Below are 24491 nucleotides of genomic sequence, written 5' to 3'. Positions count from 1 at the left end.
TTATTTTCCACTCTAATCGGTCCTGCCCTTTTTTTTTTTAGTTTATCCTGACTTTGATTTACCTAAATTGTCGTCCTGACTTTTCTTTTTTGCAAGTGTCACATCCGGCATTTTTTTTAACTCAAAACTCCTGTCCTGCCTATTTTTTCAAATTTCATCCTAGCCCCCCCCCCCTCTCCCCCCATTAATATCAAATGGTAGCTCCCTTATATCATAAATGAGTATACTAAATCGGGAATCTCAAGTAAAACAAAGAGTTAATATATACAAGAAGACAGTGACTCAGTCACAAAAGGTTCAAATAAAAGTATTTATTTTTCGTGCAACGTTCATTACAGAAATTATTTCACGTTCAACGTGAAATTATGTCTTATTTCGCGTTTTTTTTTTCGTGCAAGCACCCGCCCTTTACCACCCTCAGCAATGTGGACACCACACTGACATGATGTTAGATGTTTTAAAAATAACTTCGACTTTATTAAAACGTAACTGTTATTCAATTTTATATGACTAGTGACAACATTTAAAAGAAATGGATGCAGAAATATAATATCGCTTATTGTTACAGTAATTCCTACCTGTTGACTGTTGTCAAGTGCGTTAACGACGATACTGAAAGTAGAATAATCTGAAATCCACAATACTTTTAAATAGCGATTATGTATAAATTATGTTCAACAAATCCGGGATCATACAGCAGTCACCTAGTAAAGACTTTATTTGTGCAAATCGCATTTAAAAAAAAAATGTTATTCAATACACCATGCAATTGTTTTTATAAATTATTAAACAATATTTGAAAAAAGATTTGTAATCAGCAGAAAGATATATATCCTATTATAATCTCTTTTTCGATCATCTCTTCTATTTTCAACGGCTATTCAAACAATTGTTTCGAAGCAAAAGTATATGGTTACTAGTTATAAATGTTTATAACAATCTGTATAATCATATTATGAGATCTGGAAACAAGCTATACACATATTACAATACTTATGTTCCTACGGTTATTTGTACAGCTGGAATATGAGTATATGGTGAGTATTCAGCATACTTAAAAAAAAAAAAAAAAAAAAGGCTGATTATGTTTGCTCTTTAATAATAATATATAGTCTAAAATATGGTAAAATAAGTCTCACCATTTATTGATTATGTTAACGCCACTATCAACACTATTTAATTGGCTAATTCGTGGCAGTCAGTACTTATTGGCGAAGGAAGCCGGAATGCCCGGAAAGAAACACCGACCTCCGGCAGGAATAAATTGACATTCATTGTAAATTCTGATTTCTTGCCACTATCTCTAATAAGGAAGTATATATCCTCGGTGTCTTAAGGTTTTGTCAAATTTGTAAATTACTTGTATTCATCTCCAACAAAGATTGGATTTTCTCGTTTGTTCTACAGAAATAATAATGATTTCCAGTTCATGCCAAGAAATTGCCTCCGTTGAAATTCTGCAAACACCCCATAGAGCAAATTACATGGATGATTAATATTGACCATTTGGTATATGGCTGTGTTCTAAGCGACACGTACATGAAGGTCATAACTTATTTTCTTCAATGAAATCAAATCTTTAGCTACTAATGACTGCCGTAGGGGGTCGACCGGAATTTTTAGCGAGGATTTCTTGGCATGAAGGGCCCGGGGAATAAACGATACAAGTAATTCATAAAAACAACAAATCACAAAAATGACAGAAATTAACACCGTATGGCCTTCAACAATGAGCAATTCCATACCGCAGTCAGCTATAAAAGCGACAAAACTACCGGCCTAATTTATGTACAAAATAATGAACAAAAAATAAATGTGTTACACAGATACAAACGCCAACCACTGAGTTACAGTCTCCTGACATGGCGGACAGGCACATACAGAATGTTGGGATAAACTCGTTTGTTGGCGCCACCCCAGCACACCCCCCCCCCCCCCTAAACCAGGGACAGTGGTGTAGCTTTATAACATCATAAGAACAAACTATAAAAATCAATCAGTTAAAATAGGCTTAACTAATCAAATGGATACAAATAGAAATACATCTAAACGTGGACGAGGACGCCCAAGGGCACTTATAAATACATACATACACAACCCAAAGACACAAATACAGATCTGATTGTAATTGCAATTACTGGGAGCTATTTCAAAGCCAATAACAACTAAAAAAATGTCATGCATTTTAGACTAAAATATCAATCAATACACATCCAACATCCATTTGATTTTGTATAAAGACGTCATAACCTGTCAGAGAAAAAAACATGGCTTTGTGCAATGTCAATTATATGAGATACAGGTATCGACAGATTGAAGAACCATGAATGTGCATAAAAATATAAAAACTTTATTAATTTGATTTTATTTATTGATATTAAAATCAATATTAATTTTTAATACTAATAAAAACTATATATGGACTCCTTTATTATCATAAAAACAAAAAACAAAAACCAAATAGACTCCACATATAATGTATATATTTCGTATCCAAACAACCTCTGTCTTAAAATCATTATCTGCAATGTATCAAACTAAAACTACTGTGTCTATCAAATAATATAGTATATATCTTATTTTTAGTGTATATAACTATTATGCATACAAAAGTGTGTAACTTATTATGTTTATGTGCAAATAAGAAAAAAAGAAATTTAATACAAAAAACAATATATATATATATATATTTTCTAAACCTGTGCATTTGTTATACAGATAATTAAGTCTTTTCACTTTTTTGTGAAAAGACTTATTGTATTTCTTCTGATTATTATTATTATTTTTTTTTTTTTTCCGCCAAATTTTGTTCTTGCGATAAATGTTTGTTTCGCAATATGTCGCTTAGATATTTCTCATATGGTATCGTATAGTTTATGCGCTTTTAAATTTCACCCTACTAAGCCGAACCATTTTCTTTGTAAGAGTTATCTCCCTATTCACTGTTTATCATCTGTGTGCATCTTCTTCGTAACAAAAAAAGATATCGACAAAATTCTTTTTACAAATTGTTCGTTACATCCTCAGGAATTTTTGGCTCATTGGGTCGAAGCGATTCGCTGAAATTTTATAGGAGTTATCTACCTTTACAAAATAAATTTGTCGTTATGTTTTTTTAACTCAATAACAGTTAACCGTATAACCCTGGAATGTTTTTATTTGAGTCCCCTATGTCCTAACTTAGAAAATGAGGTCAAGGTCAAAGGTCAAGGTCAAGTTCTAATTTGTGACTTTTGCTTGTTTTTGCATTTTCTCTGACGCTTTGAAAGATACATAAAGAAAAACAATTGCAAAATGTCTGCTTTATTGTTATGAAGATATGATACATTAAGTTTGATACAATTTAATGGCATCTTATAGGAGTTGGTGCCCCTAATATGTCTTGATATGAAGTTATTTGATTATAACTTCAACTAAGTTCATTATAAAGGCATTTGACCTTGTACAAAAGGTAAGGTGACAAATGACCTTGAAAAATGACTACCGGAAGTGACCTTGAGAAAACCGGAAGTAGCCTTTTTTGCAATTTTTTCATATAAAAGTACTCAGAATCCATATATTTTGTCATATAGATACATAAACTGATTACTGAAGACTAAAAATGACTTCCAACAAACCGGAAGTGGCCAATTATCTGCCATTCTACATATAAAAGTATATAGAAACTATATATTTTTGGAATCAGTGTCAAAGAAGCTATCATATGAGACCGGAAGTGATATTCATTTCACCGGAAGTAGCTTATTATCTCCCTTACATCACTCATTAATATAATTAAACCATTATTTATCGCATCAGTATGAAGAAACTATCTTATCAAAATTTCTTTGGTGTGGAAAGACTTTCAATTGTTCTCTGAACAATTGGTTTTTAATTATGTTTGGAAATCTTAATAGTAAACTTCTTTCTTTTTGAAATTACTGACATGGTATTTTTTTTTTATTTTATTCCAAATATTGAAAATTGAATGTATAATACTAACAAATACTAACAACTGCATAAATATGATATTTACTAATGTTAACGAGGCCGGGATAAGGTACCGGTACTTGATGTTTTAAACTAACAAATGTACAGATTTCAATAAAATATGATAAATTTAAAAAAAAAATAAAAACTATATACAAATATATAATTACAGTATTGAATTAGAAATTTTTTAGAATTAGTTTATTTGGAGGATCGAATAAGTTAACACGGACCGTTTCCAAATTTCAGGGCTATGCTAACAACATCTCTGTAAATATGCGGATGTGCTATCCCGTTTGAAATAAGTTTTGACAGGTATACCAAACTTCAAAAACAAATATTTCTATCTAAGGAAGAATTTAATAAAAGTAATTTTAAGATACTGTTATTTGTCGTATCGAAATCCCTGACTTGATAATTCACCAGTTCATTGAAATCTAAAAAGGATACAACAGACACGGGCATTGTGAACCAGTTGTGATATATAAATGTTCCGGACCATATGAGTATTTGGACCATACACGTATGTTCATGACCATATGCGTATACTCATATGGTCCGACCGTACGCGTATGGTAGAACCATATGAGTATATACTCGTTTGGTTATTAACGGGCCAGACCATATGAGTATTGGGACCATATAGGTATTTTTTTTAAAATAAACTAATGCCCATGCCGTTAAAATGGTCAACAGAATGAAAAGGACCATTAAAATCAATTAATCTATGTAAAACTTTAAAAGAATTGTTTATAGTCCGAAAATGGTATATTATATGATAAAAGTTAAAAGATAAAGATTAAATTATTTGATATAAGTTAAGGAACTAGTTAAATAAACTTATCATAGATATCAGGAATGAAATTGTATATTTATGCCAGACGCGCGTTTAGTCTACAAAAGACTCATCAGTGACGCTCGAATCAAATAATGTTAAAAAGGCCAAATAAAGTACGAAGTTATAAAAGCACTGTAACATTAGTTTTACTACACTAGCTAAAGACTGAAATGAAACCATCATATTTTACTGCTGTTTTCCGTTTGTGTAGTTATAGTAGTAGGGACCTTCAAATATTCAGAAGAAGCCTTACGCTATTCTGTGTGGAGCGCAAAGACTTCAGTTTAAACAATATTTATTTAGATAAATTAACATTAAACGATATTATACAAATGAAATTATTATTAAGGATTCAGAAACAAGTAAATTGCTTTTACAAATCTGTTTACTTTTGCAAACATAATATATTTATTGAACAATACATAAATATTAATACTGGTATACTCTGTAATAAATATTTCAATATGAAAAAGGTGGGAAATACTTGAGAGAAGAAGAAAAAAATTGAAAAAAAGTAAACATGATTATTAGTAATGTATACAGTGTGAAAGGCTTGGGTGATGAAGCATTAACATCAAGGGTTAAAACGTTTACTACTAAATACATATTTCTGCACCAAACTTAAAAAAAAGAAGACTTTTGCTCATCTGAGAGTACCGTTGATAAAAAAAAGCAAAGTTTTTGTGTCATTTTGGACAGGAAGAACTGAAACATAATCTAATAGTTCATATCTTAAATCAGTGTATATGGGACAAGATAACAGGAAGTGAGGATTTGCTTCTACAACACCACCACAACTATAAGGAGAGTTTACTAAATTGCAAATGCATAGGTGAGATTTCTAAGAACTTTAATCCATTCTTATGAAGAGCAAGAAGAATTTGACAAAACGGTATCCTTTATAATAATACGTTGGGGCCTCACTATTTTGAATATAATCTAATTTCTGAATAATGATAGAATTTCACATTTCTTATGTTTAAGTTAAGAGTGTTCCATAGTCTTATTGTTGCTGGGAGAAAATAGACTTTTATATAGAAGAATTAAGAATGTCATCATTCTTAAGAACGTACATGTAGTATTAAACTGCATACCACCACCTCATTATTGACTTCTTTGTCGGCCGTTTCAAACACAAACTGCTATGAAAATACCTGAAGTTTGTTTCTTGTTCTAGAAATAGGCCTTTTATGTATTAATTCATTTGTTTCTGAATAATTGTTAAATGTGATATTCGAATAACCTAAACTTAATCGGTATCTGTAACTTTTTTATTTAAATGTTGTAACACCCGCTTTGATACAGGATATCGATATTGTATTTGTCTTTGTTTACACAACATATTTTTTCCATTTTTATACAACATACAAAACCTAACTGTATTAGTATACAGTTATGATTTTTTTCGTGTGTTTGCATGTTAATTTTATGTTCTATTAGTTGTTGTTTTACATGTATGTGTTTGTTTTATTTTGTCTTAATAACATTTACCTATCAGAATTAATTCACTACGCTACAGATGAGTCTTAAACAAACGAAAGGCGCGTCTGACGCATCAAATTGAACATTTTATGAGCTTTTACATGCCTCTACTGATGGACATTTCGTCCCCTAGACTACCACAGTGATCATGCACTATTTATTTTGCCTTTCCAACTGATTTGATGCGAGAACCGCTGGTATCTTTATGACGAACAAACGCGCATCTGAATGACTTTTAAGAACCCTTGCATCTTTATTTTCAAAAATATTATCTGAATTAAGCAATATTAGAAAACTGTTTTTATGTTCAGAATAAAACTGATTCTTACCACTTCCAATGATAATTATCTATAAATGCACATGTTATAATATAATCACATAGACACTATGTCTTATAAGTTATCAAAGGTACCAGGATTATAATTTAGTACGCCAGACGCACATTTCGTCAACATAAGACTCATCAGTGACGTTCAGATCAAAAACGTTATAAAGCCAAACAAGTATAAAGTTGAAGAGCATTGAGGACCAAAAATTCCAAAATGTTTTGCCAAATACGACTAAGGTATTCTATTCCTGGGATTCCTTATGATTGTTTGGGAGTTTTTTGTAGGTGATTTGGGGTCTATTTGATACATTCATCATAGATACCAGGATTAAATTCCATTCTCAATTTTAGCTAACTTGAGAGGTTAAGCGAGCTATAAAAGCAGAATTAATTAACCATTTCCTACATGTGACAATTCCTGTATCAAGTCAGGAATAAGACAGTTAATATCCATTTGTTTTATGTATTTTAGTTAATTTTGGAATTTGCTTATGAACGTAGTTTTGTTATTTTACTTTTGACATAGTTACAAAGTAATCAAAAGTATAATAGCACTAGCTGCCCATTATATAAATCTTTAACATTTGATATACTTACTATGGGTATATAGTGTTGATCGGGTATTTTAGAGTGTGACCACGAATATATGATCTCAATATTTTTTGGTAAGACGTAGAACAAAGACTTTGTTTATTATTTCTTATCTTTCAAAAACATCTTTTTCACTTCAGGTTTATGTTTTATATATTGCATCGTTTATAATATAAGCCATTCAATTCAAATTTGAATGTCATCAAATCTTATTTTTTTACTCCTTCAAATCAACAGAAGAAATATCAACCACTTGACATCACGATCATTTTTCATGGTCCAAGTCATACTTGCTTTTGCTGTCAAGATATTAATTTTAAATAGTAGTAAAATATACATACTATTCATACTTGTATCTGGGGTTGAAGTCATAAAACTTTGCTCATTGCTTGCAGCACAAAAATCATGCTCGAAACACGAAATTCAATATTTTGATTGGTTGATTTTTCGAGTACGAGTACAAAAAAAAAAACTCGAAATTTTTATGACCGCAAGGCCAGGTGTTACTAAATTTAAAGTAGGAAAACGTTACCTTCATTTTAATGGTGTAATGACTGTATTTGCGTGAACAAAGACTTTTGACAATATTCGACTGTACCAAGTCAGGAAAATGGCCATTGTTATATTATGCTTCGTTTCTGTGTGTGTTACATTTTAATGTTGTGTTTCTGTTGTGTCGTAGTTCTCCTCTTATATTTGATGTGTGTCCCTCAGTTTTATAGTTTGTTTTACCAATGTTATTTCAACTGATCGGGCGGAGCTTACGTTTTAATTTGCATGAAAACAGTCTACTTGAACATGTGTGTGATGACGATGATTGCCGTTATAATTATTGCTGATTTCTAATCACCTATCATTGACCTCAAAGGAATTGACAAACACCCAGTTGTCTAAAATATTCAGGATTAGAAAATTAAGTATCAACACGTGTCAATGATAATTAATAACGTCTCATGGTATTGACTGGACAATAGATTCTTTTTGTGTGTTGTTAAAAGTTTCATATACACTGAAACATCTCTGTTTGTTTTCCAATGTCCTTAAGACATGATGACTTGTAAAAGCGGACAATTCCTGGTTATACAAGTTACCGGGAAATAATTGACTTGATCCTCTGTCCCTCACGTATGTCACAAATACATCAGCTGTAAAATAAATATTAGAGATTTTTTTTTATTTCTAATCATAAAATCGCAAGTAGAAAGTTACTTGTCTATGCAATAAAAAAAATAAAACGCTGTCTGTGGCAAAGACTGTTATAATGTGTGACAAAAGGTCAACTACAAACAAAGCTTGACCCCTTACCTATTAAAATTACAATAATTTGGTTGAAGCGGCGGTCCATTTAAAGTGCAACAGAATGATCAAAGTTCTAATGAATGTCACTTTATTATTATTTTATGTGTATTTTTGGTTTCGTAAGAATGCTGTCTCAGTTACTTCGGACTGCATTAGTGGTCTCTTGATGATACAGAATGATTGATTTGGTGTTAGATATCGTTGGTTTGAATCCTGGCTGGGTCAAACCAAAGTCTTTTTCATTTATGGATTACGAACAAATACTGGTGGGCACGATTTCGGAATAAAGTTGCCGGGTAGGATAACATGTCTTCCTTCAGACTGCATATCTTTTTCTTTATTTTTGTGTATGAATTCAACTATGTGCAACTCATGCATAAATTGTGAATTTGTTGGGTCTATTATTGTATAGTTTTCTTTTAATTTGGTAGCACAACAGTCTAATTAAAAAAAAATGAGATGGTTGTATTCAATAAGATATAATTTCGGCAGTTTCAAAGTTTTTAAACAAATATACTAGTATATTACCTTCATACAGAAAAAAATTCAAGAAATTGTTTTCAAAAAGTTAGTAAAATCATTATTAGTACATGAATATAATAGACCATACTTGAAAGAATTTTTTAAAACAATCATAGGCGGATCCAGGGGGGGGGGGGCCTGGGGGGCCCGCCCCCCCCCCTTTCGTGGGAAAAATTTGGTTGATTATATAGGGAATCATTGAAGCATGACTGGACCGGGCCCCCCCCCCCTTAGGTCAGTCAGTTTGCCCCCCTTAGGAAAAGTTCTGGATCCGCCACTGACAATTATACTAGTCTAAATCTAACATTATCATGTCATTTCATCAATAATTGAAAACTGCTTTTTATAACTTTACTGAAAAGTAAATGTGTTGACCGAAGCATATTTTGTAAAAAGGGCGAAAGCTCCTTCATGTTGCACACGACCAAAACTTTTACAACCAAATAAAATTATAAAAAGTAGAATTCAATTACTACTATTACATTTTGTTTATTCTCTTACCATGAAGTTAAGAGTTTCATCAATATTTTCGTTTGCTATCCTGGCACGTGTAGTGTGATTTTAAAATAGGAAGTTAATTCTTGTGTATTTATAATTTATTTGCCACAAAAAAAGTGAAGTAGGCAGTTCGTTTGTTTATGTGTTACATATTTGTTTTTCGTTCATTTTTTTACATAAATAAGGCCGTTAGTTTTCTCGTTTGAATTGTTTTACATTGTCTTATCGGGGCCTTTTATAGCTGACTATGCGGTATGGGCATTGCTCATTGTTGTAAGCCGTACGGTGACATATAGTTGTTAATGTCTATGTCATTTTGGTCTTTTGTGGATAGTTGTCTCATTGGCAATCATATCACATCTTCTTTTTTATTGTTCAAGTAGCAAATAACATAAATTTATAACCCGAAAGACGAGATCGTGTGTCTGTTTGGTTTATTATGTAATAAACCACAGGTACTCTGGTGGGCAGTTGATATAATTATTTTTATCTTTCTTGTTCATTCGTAAAATAAAAGGTATTACTGGAATCGATATTTTAATCATTTCTAGAAGAAGAAAAATGCAATTAACTATGACCCCCTTTATAACATGTATAACTATTCACACCCGTATATTGAAACTTTTTTTTTATAGTCATTATACGGACTTGGATATTAAATTGCTGATATCTTGAAAACAGATAATTATTGATACCGAAGTTAATTTTTTAACACAAATGTACAGGAAATCCCCCCCAAAAAAAATACCATTTTCGTGTTCTCATTTCACCCCATTCAAAAGAAGATCAACTTGATAAAAATAAGTGGTTTTTTTTGTTTGTAAACAAACTTTCAAGATCCGTTTTTACACTCAAAAATAAATATAAATAAAAACCGGACAAATTTGATAACAGAAATATGTGATATTTAATTGTACATTGTACATAAAATAAATTTATCAAGCAGTTTAATTTGTCAATAATCTTCTTTCAATCCTGATTACTTTCGATGAACCGGTCTTCTTAACAACTGATTCACTTTAGACAGCACTCTTTCATTGAAGGCTTTTTCACAAATAACTTCTGGAAATACTGTTACTACGTATCTTCTCAGAAACTCCCTTTTCTGTCTGTTTAGGGGATTCTTATTCAGTTTACCTCCACCGTAAAACGTATACATCGGACGTAAATAGTTCTGGGAACAGAATTGGCATAATGTGGCATGCAAAATTTCCTGGTCCTTTAGAGGAGTGAATAGCTCTTGACAGATCGTTCTCTGAGATTAAAAATTCTTCTGGAATGTCCGAAAATAAACTGTACGGCACAGTAAAGCTTTGTCTCATCGGCGGGGTTGACATGTTAAATCCAAATGTTGGCGAAAAGCTATTTCTTTGCTCAAGTGTTGTAATGTGCGGCGTTGTCGGAGTCAAAGGTATATCCGGCAAACGGGATGAATGTGATGGTAACGGAGACGGTACCTCACTTTCATTTTCAACAGCATCTATCAGTGACCGACGAGCTGTAGAAATTCTTTGTGTATGATTTTCCGACTCTATGGGTTGAAGATGCCTAGTCACAAAAGCAAATAACTTTTCGATGGTCTCCTGCTGTTTAAGTAGTATGCGTTCTAATAGAGACGAACGAGCATTGCTAATTTCCACTTGCTTTAAAATTTCTGCCAAGTCATTGTCTGACGAAAAGACTGGTCTTGTCTTTAGAACTGGGGATTTGTGGTATCACTGACTGGACTTGAAGGTGGTGTCTCAACTGATTCTGTAGATACGTTTGGCGAGTCCGATGTTTGCTCTAACTTCTTTTTGAATTCTTGCTCTTTTCTCCTCATGTCAAGCCATTCACCACTTTCTAAAACTGTTGCCTCGTCTTTGTTTCCATCTTTGTCACCCCAATGAACAAGATATTTCTCACCAATGCGAATACGTCCATCTATGAGAATTTTGAATCTTGGGCATACATAAAATCTCAAATTTGCATTTTCATCATCAAACTTGACCAGGAAATGACTTGCTTCTCGAGTCTGAAGTCTTGAAGACATTTTTCTTAACTGGCGATGTTGTGCGATGGTATAAGTTTCTTGTAATGCGTATGTTTTGACACAAATAATTGTCATAGGAATAAATAAAATATTGAATTGGCACTTCCGTATAATTGTTTGCACTTTATTACAATGTACAAACGTAAATTGTCAAAAGGTTTATTGCCATTTTGATAATCTTGTATCAACTGACACCTTAGGCGACATGTGTGCCATATTCGATGTGGGGAAACAACTAGATTAAGAATACACATAAAAAAATCGTTTTTATACATTAATCATAATATCTTAGGAGTAAATTAAATACTTTATAAATTAAATACTTTAACGAACTTACTAATGCATACAATTGATACATTTTGTCCATAAATATTTTTTTCTATCAGTTTATATTGACCTTAGAATACCTGACCAGCTGTTGTCACGGTCTATGGATGCACTCGGTATAATGATTGTAAATTAGATAAAACGAGGAAATTTCAATTTTACATTTTCTAAGGGAGGTTTAAAAATAGTTTTTTTTTTCTCTGAAAAGTCTAGTGCACTTTTTATAAAATGTTAAAAAAAACTTGCATTTTAAAACATTTTAAATCAGTAATATCACATTTAAAATTTATTTATTAGTGAACACATTTGAAGTTTGTTAAATGTCTCCTGTCATACGATAAATTTCCGGTACCCTAAAAATCACGCTGACAATAAATTATCACACAATTATGTCATTCAATTTTATTGTTTCTATAGAAAACAAATATTTTTTCTCAATCGTAAATCATTCCGAAAATGCCGAAATTTAAACTAACACATCATGACAATATGAAAAATTTATACTCTGTACCAACAAGGATGGCCCGTGCATGCCATATTACGAAAGTTGTCCGCTGATGGTATAGATATGTCTTGGGGAGCTGTTAAAAATGTGATCATTAAGTACCAACATGGTCGTGCTGGATATGAACATTTGTCAAGAAAGAAAATTCCGACATTCAAAAGTATTACAGATGCAGATATTGATTTTGTTAAATCTACACTTGATGAAAATCCAACTCAAACATGCAGTGACATTATGCGTCGTTTATCAGACAAGGGCACAATTACAAGTAAATCTACCGTTCGAAAAATGATAGATTCAGCCGGATACACTGCATCAACACCTCGTTATGGACAGATGATTCGTGATGCAAATAAATTAAAGAGAGTTGAGTTTTGTAAGCAACTTATAGCAGTCAATGAACAATTTGACGATATCATATTCACAGATGAGGCGACCGTTCAACTTCACGATATTAAAGTTGTTATATACAGAAGAAAGGATTGCGTTGGTCCTGTACTGCCGAAGCCAAACATCCACTTAAAGTCCACGTTTGGGGAGGCATTAGCCGACGTGGTACCACTCAAATTTTGATCTTTGAAGGTATTCTAAAATCTGATTTCTTTGTGAATACTATACTACGACTTGGACTTTTGCCATTTATTAGACAAACTTATCCAGATCAGCACAGATTTCAACAAGACAATGATCCAAAACATCGTTCTAATCTTAGTAAGAGGTTTATGCAGGAAAATCAAATTAACTGGTGGGATATTTGGCCTTCTGAAAGCCCAGACTTTAATCCAATTGAAATGGTTTGGAGTATGATGAAGCAGCGGTTAAATAAGAAAAAACTTTCAACTAAGTAAGTGTCATTTAAGAGGAAGACATGCATTTCCAAATGACTTAATAAGTAGGAAAAGTTGGATCAACGCCATGGCTCAAACGTAGATTGTCACGATGAAATCGTGCAGTCCATCTCAATTAGCTGTTGTTTGCAAGGCACATTTTACCGAAAACGACTACGTGCAGGAAACTATTCATGATAAAACTTTATTTTCTTTAAGAAATATATACTGTTATTTATATAATCGTCATGCAATTAAACAAAAGAATTGGCGGATCAAGGGGGTAGGGGTTCTTGGGGTTGGAACCCCCCCTTTTTTTGGGACGATCAATGCATTTGAATGGGGACATGTGGTTGAAACACCCCACCCCCTCCCCGCCCTTTATCTTGGGTTGGCAACCCCCTTTTAAAATGGCTGGATCGCCCCTGCAAAGTCTGTTTGCAACCGCAATTATCGTTTTAGAATAAAAAAAAGGGGGGTTAATTCAAGACGTCATAATTTTTGGGATTACGATTCAATGTGATCTGTTTGAGATTTTTTGGTGAATGCTACAATAATAAGAATTATTTTAGCAGTAATTATGTTAATTTATGATGTAATGACAGGAATGCATAAGCTATGCCGCATAGGCTTTCTTGAAAAATATCAATGACAATGTAAACAGGAACAAAACAGTGACATGAATGATGCTCTCTTCTATATTATAGTTATTTAGGTATGTGTGTTGCATAAGTCTTTCACAAGTTTCAAAAAAAATAATGTTATAAAACTTTTTTCAGGGCACAAACCCACCTTACAGAGACTTATGTCTACTGTCATTCCCAGCCTATTTCCATGCACCATTTGCAAGCAAGAGACTAAATAGTTTCAAAAATAAAAATCAGGACAGTGTCCCGTTAAAACAAAAGAACTAAAATAGATGAATATTGTAGGAGAAATCTAGAGAAAAGTTTTGATTTGTGAAATTGGTTTTCCTGAAAAGTCAATAAGCCTGCAGAAAGGATTAATGACTGTCCACCACTAACTGACGAACTAATATTGAGCTTCACAGATGGAATTACGCAAACACCATCAATGCCTATGTTTTCAGCACAGATTTCGCAAACCATGACACAGCCGTGCATTTTTTATGCCCCATAAATGAGCATTTTGTTTTCTGGTCTGTGCGTCCGTTTGTCCGTCCGTCTGTTCGTCCTGCTTCAGGTTAAAGTTTTTGGTCGAGGTAGATTTTGGTGAAGTTGAAGTCCAATCAACTTGAAACTTAGTACACATGTTCCTTATGATATGATTTTTCTAATTTTAATACCAATTTAGAGATTTTACCCCATTTACACGGTCCACTGAACATAGAAAATGATAGTGGATGGGGCATTCGTGTACTTAGGACACATTCTTGTTTATACCTGTTAAGAGTAAAAAAAATGTATATACTTAATTTATTTTTATATAAATAAATTTATATTGTGTAATTTTAGAACTTTTATTTTGCCAAAGGATGCATAAATGAATGTGGTGCAATTCATTTTGCTTTGGTATATAGACTTGCATTACAATTGTACATGTTATTGTAATGCATATAAAAATAAGGAGATATGGTATATATGTTACAGTGAATTTGTATAATCAGTGATTATGTAGCACTAGAATTTTCAGGGATCATGTATAATCACTAGAAAAAACGCCAGGGATTATGCATAATAACTGAAATGAAAAAATAGTTTTATTAATAAAGAAAATGAATAAAAGTCAAATAATTTATTCTTTAAAATCTGAATAAAACATCATTTTAAACATAAAGTTGTAATAACCATTCTTTAAAATGTTAAACACAATATATTAAAATAATAAATCCTTAAGTCAATATAGTTCTTTCAGGTCAATATATCCTTGTATCGACCTCATACAAAGGCTATAATTGTATAACATCAGATAAAATACATTAAAATGTCATGAATGTTGAGCACAATGTTACAAAAAAAATCATTTATTTTTTACAAATTAAATTTGAATGGCATCGACCATAGCATATTTACCACAAGTTTGAAGAGGCACGTGTATTTGCTTCACATCTGTTTCACCCCAATATTCACATTTTAAAAAACATTTTCCTTCACATTTCGAATCAGATTTTACAACGAGCCGAAGAGAAACAAGGTGTTCAGTCAAAACCATCCTCCACCTCCCGCACCTCCCCCCAAAAATGGTATTAGCAACCACGAACTGGTTCGAACAAGAAACCATGTTTCGTGGCCAGGTGATGTCCTTTTTCAGACTTTTTGTAAACAATTGCCATTATGTTTTTTGGGGTCTCCCTTTCCTTTTTTACCCTGTGGAATTGTTATGAGAATATAACACTAAATGCCAGCTTCCTTTGAAATTTTGTTATATTTGTCAATCCTCAGATCTGCCTGTTTTTCTATACATTTAGATGCTTAAGTTAACAGTTTGAATTTCTTGGTCATTTGAAAAAGGAAAAAAACAAACACAAAGCGGATGTTCCATAATCTTCCTCACCAATTTGTTTAACCACAAATAACATGCTCTGTGGATTTTATAGAACATGAATATCGATTTGACGCTGGATTTTTTAAATTAAAGTTGGCGCTATAAAGGGAAAGTTGATATTATTAATTTTTGAAGTCTTCAACTTTCTCTCAAAACCCTGTGTTGGTTATATTTGTAAGATCACCTTCTGTGTTTAAAAGCAGAATCATCTCATCTGGAAAGGAATATGAAAGAAAAAAATGATAATTTATCTATATTTAAAAAAAATATCAAATAAAGGATCCTTAAATTATTGATAATCCCTGAAATCATATTAGGGAATTTGTAGAATAATCATTAAAATGTTCAGTGATTATGTAAAATCACTTGTCATTTTCAGGGATTATATATAATTACCAATGATTTCAGTGATTTTACATATTCCCTGAAAAATCAGGGATTCTACATAATCCCTGATTATACAAATTCACTGTAACATATACATAATATTTAGTGAGTTTATCAAACTAAAGTGCATAAGAAATGGGTATAAGCAGTTACAGGGGGTCTCATTTGGGGTTCCGATCCTGGATCCCGCTTACTGTTTAGTCAGATTCCCGTATCCCGCTTACACTATGTACGTTAGCAATTCTCATTTTCTTGTCATTTCCCGGGTCCCGCTAGATCTCATTTCCTGTTTTCTCGAGAAAATAATTTGATTTTCACGTGTCACGCTTACAAAAAATCGGCAATCCCGCGTCACGCTTAGACCCCAATGAAACCCACCTACAGGTACTACTGTACATTCTCCAACAATGAGAATAAAGGGCTGCGCTTTAGCGCATGATACGCCCGTTGTTTGAAAGACGACGGGCGTATAAAAATGGCAAAAAAGACTACAATGACAATGAGGAGCAACAAGAAGATAACAGGGAAAGTGAAGATGGTGAAAGTGACTCTACTGAAAGTTATGATCTAAATGAGGAAGTAGGTGATGAAAGTAAGGATTTCATTGATGATGAAGAAAAAGATTTCATTGATGATGTGGAGGCCTCTTCTGAGAATGAAAATGAGGATTTTTCTGATGATGAGGACAGTGATTACAGTTGAAGAAGACACTGATGATTAAACCTAGTTCAGCTTTTTAGCATAAAAAACAAATATCATTAACATTGGCATATAACATAGAAGTCTTCAATGCAATATAAGGAAAGTGATATATGATTATGGGTTATAGTAATTCTATGGCTGATTTCCAAATTTTATAGTAGTTTGAAAGAAGGTAATTTTCTTGGGGTATATTGCTCATAGTTAGATTCTGTTGAACACAGTAAGGAATCCATACTAAGTTATACAAAGATGTATGCAAAAGTTGTTCAAATGGTGCTTAATATGGTGGATAATGATTATTACCTTTTTATTGTTTAGAATATTCACAAGGCAAAATGATCATATTGATAAATGTTTAGGAGACTTGATTTCCTTATTTTTTTCATAAAATGACACCCTTTAACATTTAAGGAATATTTAGTCACATGTTAGGATTTTCATGTTGTCACTTGTTCACTTATTATGTGCTATTGTAGACTAGTTATGTTCTATAACATTTTTTATTGCGCTCAACCCTTCCACCGAAACCGAACTCTATAAAAAAAAAGCTGCAATGCTAAGGTATCATTTGTGATTTCAATTGCAACCAATTTTAACAAGAGTAAAACATCCTATATGCAAAAACAGTATTTGATTTTTATCCATAGCTTAGATAGTAAAAATGTTATCATAAAATGATATATGCCTCAGGGAACAGTTAGTATCTCAGGGACTGCTAATGTGCTTTCATCCTTGCAACCATTCAATAATAGTACAAACGTATGACATTCATGGAACCTATTTTTTACAAGAAATTTAATGTTTTAAATTGAACTAAAGATTTTACAAATTTTTTTTTTTTTTTTTTTATGAATAAAGCCCCATAAATCCAAAACTTAAAATCTGAAATTTATAAAAATTGAAAGGGAGCTTACATCAATAGATATAAACAATTCACTAAAGTTTCATGGACATTGGTGAAAGCCTTTTTGAGTTATTGTCCGAAGTGTTAAAAATCCCCCCTTTTTTATGAATAAAGCCCCATTAATCCAAAACTTAAAATCTGAAATTTATAAAAATTGAAAGGGAGCTTACATCAATAGATATAAACAATTCACCAAAGTTTTATGGACATTGGTGAAAGCCTTTTTGAGTTATTGTCCGAAGTGTGGACGACGGACGGACATCAAGTAACATAATGGTAAATGTACATAGTAATATAACATGTCAACTCTTTTGATGACCATACTTTTTCTAACTCCAAGCAAAATTATTTTTCAGTATAAACATGTACATGATAAAGTAATTTACCGGTATGAATGAAAAAGGAGTTTTTAATTAAGAAAACACTGACATCTGGTGGTCATAATAGCTGTCTCATTAGGATTTTAACCACTTCCCATATTTGCAATTAAGACAATAGAAGAAAATGATTCAGCGCAAAAACAAAACTTACTTGTAAATCTATGAAATTCTCTTTAAGGTATAAGTTTTTATACGCCCGTCTTTTAGACGGGACGTATTATGGTATACCGTTGTCCGTCCGTCCGTCCATCCGTCTGTTCTTGCAATACACACATTACGGTGACTAGTCAATCTTTGTGAACTACTTTTCAAAGGATTGGAGTCATTGAATATGCGTATATAAACAATAATTAAAAATAGTCTATTTATATTAATAAGGAAAAGTTTTTTTATTTCTTGAAAATGCATCTTAAATACAACAAAACACCTCTGTACTAGGGAAGATAATGATATAACTGTACTAGAAATACACAACATGAAATTAACTGCCTTTACAGCGCTTTCGCGCTTTGATTCTTTCTTTGTGATAAAACTTTCAAGAATTAGATTTTTCTCTCTCAATAATACTTAAATGTATTTAAATTAAATGAGAACACAGGCTGAGTAAATTTTTTGTCTGATTTCAGTTCCAGACAAACATTACTTTTTAACATGAGATGGCAAACTAGAGGTTTTAAAAAGTCCTGAATAACTGGTAAGCATTTTGTTTTATTAGGCAAGCTCTAAATTGTTTATTTATGGTATATGTGCAATTGAAATTACAGCGGTATGTTAGAAATATGCTAATATGAAAACTGTTGCTATGGTCTTGATATTAAATTAAAAGGCTTTATGCCGCTTAGTTACTGATCTTTTTGACTCGATATTTCGAGTTAAATCTTGCGGCAACTGTTTCTCATGTAACACTGCAAACTATATTTACCACTATTTTGATCTGTTGTTATTTAATGACGCCATAATACATGTGATGTCACAATGTTTCCTTTAATACCTCATGTGGATTTCTCACTGATAAAAGGTTTTCACTGAAATACATGTAAAAAACTTTTTTCTCAAATAGAATTAAATGATAGGACAAGTTTGAAACTTTGCACTTCATTGCACTCTAATTATATAACAAGAATGACTTTCCCAGTAGTTTTGAGTGGTTTCCACAGTATTAGATACCAGATTTCTACTAGTAAGAATAATTATTTTGGTGGGTTTTTTTTTTTTTATAAAATCTACATTTTTGCATAATTTCTCTGTCAAAATGCACTTTTAGGCACAAAAAAAGTTATGGAATGCTTTAACAGGGTCTGTGTATTGTAATTTAAGATGATCATCAAAAGTTTTGTCCTTGTTTTGACTAGTGAAGGTATACTGGAAGAAATTAATTATACATACACATTGTATTCAAACTAAATGAATATAGCGATAAAAGTGTCATTGCCTTATAGTGCTGAAACGACTTTTTTTTTTAGAAATGGACAAAAATACACAGATTTATTCAGAATGTCATACCGATGAAGATCACCTAAAAATATTTGGAAAAATCAGAACTATGGATTTCAATATGGGACAATATCCCTAATGCGCCTTGAAATGACGAACTCAAAAGTCACTTGTAAACAAAAAATCTCTGTGTAGTGATATTTGACACATTTCTATGATAAACAAATGACTGAACTGAACCATTTGTGTTAATTTAGAAAGTAGGGGAACACAGATTAAATGTGTAAAAACTATGGAGCTATTAAATGTGTTCAAAGTATTAAATTTTCAAAGAACTTATTGTGTTAAAAATGGGATTTTAACCATGAGGAGCCGCATCACAAAAGGATACTCAGGGTTTGCTAATTTACAGAAAAAGTAATCTCACTTCGTATCCGAAAATTTAACCACATAGGTGAAAATGTCTCAGCTTCAAAACGTCATACATATCCAAGTTAACGATATGGACTGAGCAACAGAAGAAAACGTTACCATTACGGCCTATGGAGAACCTAATACGCATCTTGAATTCTTGACCCAAATATAAAAGATACAGCATTACAAACAAGACTCCTGCATTTTCATAAAAAGGCTTATGTACAATCTTAAAGAGGTAGATTGAAGTTAAGGAAAATAACTCTTAAAATCATCAGTACGTTTGAGTCAACCATTTTCATATATATATATTCTAAGCTTCTAAGTTACATAGATTATTTTCAATCTGTGTTTCAGGTAAATGCTTGAAATAGATTTATGAAACTAAACTTTCACAAACGCATCTTTGAAAGATAAAGATGTATCTCATAAAACAATTTTATTTATAAGTTACATATTTAAAAGAGGGACGAAAGATACCAAAGGGACAGTCAAACTCATAAATCTAAAACAAACTGACAACGACATGGCTAAAAATGAAAAAGACAAACAGAAAAACAGAAAAACTATAGTACACATGACACAACATAGAAAACTAAAGAATAAACAACACGAACCCCACCAAAAACTAGGGGTGATCTCAGGTTCTCCGGAAGGGTAAAAGAGATATCAAATGTGTAAAATCGTTTTGTGTATAAAACCTTACCACCAATTCTCTGAGCAGCCTGTACAGTCACAAGCTTCTTATCGCCTAAGTGCTGTCCAGGAGTCTCTAAGATCACATTGCGCTCATTGAAGTCGACAAATACAAAGATATATCTTGCACTTGGAATAGTTAGGATGTCTTCATGTCTCCTGACCAGATGTTGGATAATGTTGTTTCCTCGTCTGCTTGTTGCTAGAGCCGATTCTACCAATTGTTTGTGCAAATTCATAGTTTCAGAGTAAAAACTCAATACACATACTTTATTATCTAAGACCGGAACTCTGTGAATCCTATCCAGTATATTCTGTGGCCTCTACAAAATGCAGAAAAAAACTGAAATTCATGAAAATCGTTTCATGATAACTGCTCAAAGAATTGTACGAAAACTGGAAAATCCCCCCCCCCTTTTATGAATAAAAATTCCATAAATAAAACATAAAATCTTGAATTTATAAAAACCGAAATGGAGCTTATATCAATAGATATAAACAATTCCCCAAAGAAAGATTCATGAAAACTGCTATAATCATGTTTGAGTAATTGTCACAAAACTAGAAAATCCCTACTTTTTTAATGAATAAAACCCCATACCTCGGAAACGTAAACTCTGAAATTGATAAAAATCGAAAGGGAGATCATGTCAATAGATATAAACAATTCACTAAAGGTTCCTGCAAATTGGTGAAAGCGCTTATGATAAACTCATCATAGATACCAGGACTAAATTTTGTATATACGCCAGACGCGCGTTTCGTCTGCAATGAGTTATTGTAGACATGTTCACGACGGACAGACGGACAACGGTATATTATAATACGTTCCGTAAACGGGCATATGAAATGACAGATTAAAGAATAAACTATTTTAAGGCGTTATTGGTCGTAAAAATGGGCACCTAAAAATAAAAGTTTTATTGGATGACAAGCTAAAATCTAAACAATCCTTCAAAACACTACCAAAATAATTGAATTTCATTACTAGTACAATGTATATCAATAATAAGATCAATTTCATAAAGACTAACCGAGTAAATTGAAAACTTATTCACCAAAATGAGAACAAAAAAAACCAAAATGAGATGGTTTTTATAACCCTGTATTTGTTTTTCAAATTTGAGCCATTTTGAATAAGGAAAGGAGTACTGCCAATTTCCAATGTATTTGTTTAAGTACCTGAGTGTATTTTTTTTTAATTTTCAAATCCGACAATAATATAAATACTAAGGATTCTTTATTCTGTATTGCTATATACTCCAATGAAAATTCAAAAACATAAAGTCTCCAATCAAATTGCAAAATCAAAATCAATGCTCAAACACATCAAACGATTGGATAACAACTGTCATATTCCTGATTTGTTACAGGAATTTTCTTATGTAGAAAATGGTATTTTAAATCTAGTTTTATAGCTATCTAAACATGCTAAACCTCTTATTTGTATGACAATTGCATAAAAGTCCATTATCCTCACAACGATGTATGAACAAAATAAACAAACATAATAGGCACAAATGTAAAAAAAAATAGGGTACAGCAGTCACTATTGTGTAATAATCTTATTCAATGGAAAATTGAAAACTTTGTCTTTTCTTCTTCAAATTTTGCATCGAATAGATTTGTTAAATAACCAATAAGTCAGTGACCCTTTCATTATTTTACATCGTAAAAACAGAAGTTATGTCAACGACTAATATTTTTTAGAAAAAAAACTATGGAATATAATTGAAGATTAATAATTCTTTAATAAGTTCAAGAACGTTTATCGCCAGTTGTATATGCTTTCTACACAAACGTTCGCCTATTTTGACAATTATTGTAAAATTTTAAAATCATGTGTTCGGTTTCAATGAGGTGTATAATTGTTAAAAGGATTTTGAACTGTTTTTATTATCAATTTGCTTGGATTCACTCTAAGCTTAGTCTTATTGAGAAAATATGTTGTGTTTACTCTATATAATATAGATTTTCTTCTACAAAATTCTTAAAACATTTGCAAAGAAAAATTGAAATACCCGAAACATTAATGTGAAATAATTCAGGACAAGGTCTGAATATGTCAGTCGTTTTCTATATCTGGCATCTCTTTGAATGTTAAGTTTAATCAAAATGAGATGTGAAATACTTACAACGTTACCCTGTCTTCTGTCATTTCCATTTCCGTTAGGATTTTGAGGCAAATCTTTCTCGGAGTGTTCAACATTCCAATGATGATTATTTAAATAGACAACAATTAAAACAAATATAAACAAAACGTCAACGACAGATACTACACTCATCCAGGGAAAAGCATCTGCAATTAAAAATAATTTAAGCTACATATAAACTGAACGAGGCTAGGCTGAAAGCTGTCCAAAAATATATTTCCCTTTTCAAGATGTAATTGTTCATGATCCACTCAAAATACTTTATTTTTTGTCGTTGTATTTAATTCGAAAAGGATTTCAGCTTTCCAATTGTAAACTTTCCATTTCTATATAGCAGATATGTAGTGTATATCTCTCATGTTTTCCAGGGATGGCTTTTCCTCTCGTGATTTTCTTAAAAGACGGTTGCTGTTTAAATGAAGCTGTTTAAACAAGGATGTGCCAGTGGTTTAGCTAAAGTCATTCCTTTGAAAGTTAAATGGAAGCCACCATTAGTTTAATGTTTTGGAAGATGAACAATGATATAATTATTGAAGCCCACCTGTCCCTATCTCCTTAACGAATAAAACTCGTCATTAAAAATATCATGAGTAGCACGACAGGTGCCACATGATGAGCATGACCTGGTTTTCCTACCGAAGCAGCTGAGATAATCACCGATTGAGTTGTCAAATCTTTCGTGTCAAAAGGCTAATGATTATCTTTCTGTCGTTTTTGGGATGGTTTTTTCATTGTGTTGATGTTTTTTCTTCGACTTTTGAATTGTTAGTGTTCTTTTTAAATTCATTGAATCAGGGTTGTTTTTTCTCTAGACATTTATCTGTCAAATCATCATTTATAATTTGTTTTACTTTTAGAATACTTTTTTGATTCGACGTAAACAAATTCTACCAAAATAACATTTTCCTATTAATAATAAAGATACATGTATGAGCATCAGTTTTACATTTATTGTGTATTTTTACAACAGATAATACTTCACTTTTAATTACAATAGCATCAATATTTCTATTTTAGCATATTTCCATGTCCAATAAGTAAACGACAAGCAACCGTGTTGATTTTCCACTTAAGAAAATGGACATTCTACAGAATCAATTCTTATTTCCTTTCCTTTTTTTTTTAATTAAATGTGATTATTTTCTAAATTGTATTTTAATTTGTTGAAATTTGTAGAATAGAAATATGTGGGGAGGTATTTTATAAAATGGTATCCTCAGTCTAAGCATAGTACGTAGACTAATTACTTCAGCTGTTGGTAATATTTCAATAACAATATTTATAAAGAAAGCTGCTCTCATTTTTTGACGATTACATTATATTAGAAATATTTCTTTAAAGGGGAGGTGACTATAAAAGAGGGGCAAAAGATACCAGAGTGACATTCAAACTCATAGATCGAAAATAAACTGTCAACGCCATGGCTATTATAGACAAAGACAAACAGACCAATAATAGTACACACGACACAACATAGGAAACTAAAGACCAAGCAACACGAACCCCACCAAAAACTTGGTATAATTTCATGTGCTCCGAAAGGGCAAGCAAATCCTGCTCCACTTGTTGCATCCGTCGTGTTGCTCATGTTGTTACAAAACCTGCAAATAGTCTTATTCGGTAAATCAAATTCGTGGAAAGGTAATAGGTTGTAGTTACGACATAAGGAACAAATCTGATATCATCTGTAATACGGAT

At 32.0% G+C, this 24491-nt stretch overlaps 1 long non-coding RNA gene across 1 annotated transcript; it reads right to left on the bottom strand.

The window, feature by feature from the left end:
- Positions 1–8159: 8159 nt before the first annotated feature.
- Positions 8160–22957, bottom strand: LOC143079079 (uncharacterized). The gene is made up of 3 exons (XR_012979330.1): positions 22776–22957; positions 20651–20963; positions 8160–8353 (listed from the first exon to the last, which is right to left on the bottom strand). It is a non-coding gene; the product is annotated as an uncharacterized LOC143079079 (long non-coding RNA).
- Between the last annotated feature and the right edge of the window lie 1534 nt (positions 22958–24491).

The sequence above is a fragment of the Mytilus galloprovincialis genome, chromosome 6 (genome assembly GCF_965363235.1).
Source record: "Mytilus galloprovincialis chromosome 6, xbMytGall1.hap1.1, whole genome shotgun sequence".
Taxonomy (NCBI): Eukaryota; Metazoa; Mollusca; class Bivalvia; order Mytilida; family Mytilidae; genus Mytilus; species Mytilus galloprovincialis.
This window is presented reverse-complemented; position numbering and strand designations above follow the sequence as displayed.